Here is a 4,748-nt window from a genome sequence, read left to right as displayed (position 1 = left end):
ATATATTATATAATTATATATACATATAATAATATATATACATAATTATTAATTATTATATTATCATATGTATATATATTATATATATATATTATATAATTATATATACATATAATAATATATATACATAATTATTAATTATTATATTAATTTATAAATAAAAAATTAAATACTTGTATGTCTATTTAATTAGTAATTAATTTTGCATATATTTGTTATATAATATATTAATTCATAATAAAATTTATAAAAATTTTTATTTAGATTTAAAAGATAGTCTTGTTCCTTTATAGTGGCAGGGCGTATTGCTATCAAATGGATGAACGCGCCCATTCACGATGGTTCTCATTGGTGACAACCTGTTGCTGCAATGGCGTAATCAAAATTTTGTGGATATAATTTGTAATCTATGTCTGTGTCTAGTGTTTAATAGATATATATTCTGATAAAATTTTCTTTTCTAATGACTCATTTTTCATTTTTATTTTGTGTTCATATATTTATTTATAATTATATATACAATATAATATTATATAATTAAATACAATATAAATTATTGTACATAAATACATATTGTACATATTGTAAATTATTATACATAATTAACAAAAACATAAACTAAATATTTTAATATTCTTTTAACAAATAAAAAGATAGTGATTAAAAAGGTTAAATTTAAAATTAACTATATATTTATAAATTATCAACTTAAATAGTTTTTTTTGAACATATATATTTTATATTTTTTTAATCAAATATATTCATATTTGATTAAAATATGAATAAAAAATATTAAATATATATATTTACACTTCAATATTCAGGAAAAAATCCTAGACATATGCAAAAGAAATAAAAAGAATCAAATAAAATTCTTAATAGTTGCGTCAGCTGTCTTACAATTTTCGAATACTATTAATCGAGCAGCTAATTATTAATCATTATCGAATTCTAATTTTTCAATATTCATATATTTTTGGATTTTAAAAATAAAGAATATCTTTTGTTACTAGCAAAGTTTTTTAAATTTAATATCAAATTTCTCTATTTTATGATCTTTTTTTATAATCTTATTTTAGTTTGCGTTTCATATATCGTAAAATATATGAGCGTTATATTGTCAGAAAACGTTTATAGATGAGATCTGAAAGGAATACCTGTGAGAACCAAGATAGAGTAAGAGGCAAGCGAAACGATATAAATCGCGTAAAACAACCCAAGCGACAGAGAATTTTCTTTTCAGTAGGATATCGGCGTATTTACGCCACTGCAAATCGGTGGATGCTGCGTCAGGAGCAATGGCGGCACTAGCTTACCTGGCCAGTACCTATCCTCCTCCCCTCCTGTTCGTATCGTCGTCACGTTCCTCAGGGCAACCCAACGAACCTGTTGCCCGTTCTCATCCAGTATCGTGTCGCTTTCACGACGATCGTGTGCGGTTCATTGCGACTGTTCTGCTTTAAAAGTTGACTTCAATAAAATTGTCTACAAAATTTCGAATAATTCTTTTTTGTGTTTAACGATTCGTGTTTAACTAGGAATGATTTTTCATAAAGATACTTTTTTCTTCTCAACTGAATTGCACATGGCATATCGTGAATCGATTCAACGATTTTATATACAATGATTTGAAATGTCGAATATTGTCAAGGATTATGTTATTAGTGAACTATTCAGTGATTGGCGCTTTTGGCAATTTATCACGACGCGCATGTCTTGTGTGAAGTTTGAGAAACTTCTTTCTGTGCATCATGATCAGTAAACTAAATATTTCAAAAATGACAATTCTACGCGAAAAAAAATATCGATTGATTTTTTTGAAAATGGATGAGAGTGTACGGGGACTGAAAAACTTTAAGGATTGTATTGTAATTCCATGATTTCGATAGAAAATAATTTGTCTCTATCTTTATATAGTGTCAACGATGATATATAAGTGCTATTAGTGAAATTTTAAAATGAATGCAGTGATCGATAGATGAGTCTTTTCGTTATTTGATTGTGAATCTATACATTATAAATTTAATTTTTTTATTGTGAAATTGTGTATGTCACTATAAAAATTTTATATTTTGAAAGATTATTGTGCTTTGCTAATGAAACATTATATGTGAAAATTTTCTAGAAATATATATAAATCGAATTTTATTATAATTATTCGCGTAATATTATTTGCATAATTGATTAATTAAAACATAATACCGTGCCATAAGTTGGGAAATGATTTCTCTTGAGTCCTGTTATAATTCCAAACGGTTAAAATATTTTTCACTCACATAACCTAATATTTTTGAATTATTATAAATAATTATTTTAAATTTGAATTACTGTAAATATAGTAATTCTAAATTAATTCAAAATTTATTCTTTGTTTTTTAATTAAGAAATTTATATTTATATTTTGATAAATTATGTAAATTTAAAATATAAATTTTGATTTAAATGTTGCATTACAATATATAAAATTTTTGATTTCTATAATATTAAATATTTCGAGAAATTTATCTATGAAAATAAGTCTTAAAGGATAAATTCATAAAGAACCTATAATCATTCTTTATATGAATTAAAATGCAAGTCGTAATCTAACAAACTTATACGTATTAAAAGTGTGCACGTGTGAAATACAGTGAAATAAAATACCGGGTGAATTACGTTGATTATCTTTGGGCGACTATTACTCTTGGTATCATCCAAATATTGTGACTTGAACTATGGTGAGTTTAACATATACTTATATACTAAAAGTCTTAGATATTGATGACGTGTACTTTAGGTTTACTCAGAATAGAAGAAATGCTTAACTTTATTACATTTAAATGATAGTAAAAAAATCAACTATGAAATTTATCTTTGACTATATAAAATATAAAAATATATAGTAATATTTCTTAATTTTTTCTTTTTGAACATCTTATTTATATTGCATTTACGATCAACATAAAATAGAATAATATAAACATCAACCAGTCGATTGGTGCAAATCGATTCGTTGGTTGCAGAAAAGGAACGAGACGTGTACAACGTAAAACATGTTGAACGTGTCGTGATTAAGGGGAAACCAACGCGTGACAAAATGTCGAGATATTTAGCAAAGCGTGCGACGGCCTCGTGACTCATAACCTCGAGAGAACGACTCTCAGGCAGGTAGGCATTTCAGTAGTGGGCGTTCTCTCGAATTCTTGTCTTATCGTTAGCATTCGACCGTGATGTGGAAATTTTTATTCGATTATCGATTATAGAAACAATGTAGATGTTTTTAAAATAATTATTCAATTTCATACATAGATATATGCTAAATTATATATTATGCATTGTATAAATTGTGCTTATAATAATTTCATAATAATAAATATACATAGATATATACGTTTAAATATGATTAAATATTGAATGGTAATGAAATAAGTTAATTAAAATAAATTGCTAAAACTGATGTTAATTATATATTTTTATTCATGAAAAAAATAGATAGAATTAACAAATATTGAGATAATTTCTCAAAGAGAACTAATGAAAAATATGTTTTTAATGATATTCGCAATTGATACGTTCAAAAGTATATAAATATTTCAGTTTCATGACTTCTTTCAGTTTTAATTATTGAAAAATAGAAAATTTCTTATTTAAAAGTGAAAGTTTGACAGAAATTATAAACATCATATTACATCACGGTACGCGATTATTAACCTGAAAAGTAACAACAGAACATTGTTAGGTAAGGGCGAGTACATCCGACTAAGCATGTGCACACATGTAGAAAACGGTGTGAGCGGATGATAACGAAGAGGAGGATGATCGTGGAGAATGGTGGCTGCTATGAGGCCGTTCGTCCAGGCAGAAGCTGAGACCGCAACCAAAGGTGAGTGGCCGCTCTCTTCTCCATGGAATGTGTTGCGTCGTCTCTCGTACGTCTTACCGAAGAATGGATTTTATCGCTTTTATACGAACTATCGCCGCCCAATTCCAATTATTATTGATAAATGCCTCGATTCTCTGCGGACAATTCGGATTATCGCGTTTCCATTTTTTCATCAACTATTACTTATTTCCTTTTTTCTATTGTTTAGTAATTATTATTATTATTATTATTATTAAAAGATAATCGATTTATGAGAGGAAAATTGGATTTAGTTCATTTTTGAAGTTAAATGTTTAAATGATCTTTTTATATTATTTGAATAAAATAATTAAATACGTAATAATTATCTGATATACGGAAATTAAATTTTTGCTCGAATATTAAACAACATGAATTTTGTACAAAAATTTTCATCTCTGGAAAGGAAATATTTCATTACTTAGATGTATTTCTAGGTGCATGCGAAGTTTTCAATTTAAGTGCACACATGAATATTATATAGCATTCACGAGCAAATTTAATTTTTAACCGAGCGTAAAGTCGACAGACAAAGATCTTAAAAATTGAAGAGCACGCTGTAGAATTATTACAGAACACGGAATGAAAAAATTTAAATTCAAATAGATGTTTCCGTGTAACTATGAATTCCTCTAATTTCTCAGTAATTATCAGAATACTAATAAACGCAAGATAAAGATTTCTCTTACTTTCATCCGGTTCGTTCAAGAACTAAAATTACATAACGAGCTTGCAACTTATATCAAGAAACAAAACCTCTTTACCGATGCACTCGTTGCAGGTGCAGTTTACATTTAGAAATTTCTCTTCTTTGCCTTAGCGTGAGATTTCGTTCAGAGAATCTCTTTTCTCAGAGTTCTAAGAATCG

This window comes from Apis dorsata, unplaced genomic scaffold (assembly GCF_000469605.1).
Source record: "Apis dorsata unplaced genomic scaffold, Apis dorsata 1.3 scaffold_236, whole genome shotgun sequence".
In the NCBI taxonomy this organism is placed as follows: Eukaryota; Metazoa; Arthropoda; class Insecta; order Hymenoptera; family Apidae; genus Apis; species Apis dorsata.
The sequence above is the reverse complement of the archived record's forward strand: the minus strand, read 5'-3'. Positions refer to the sequence as shown.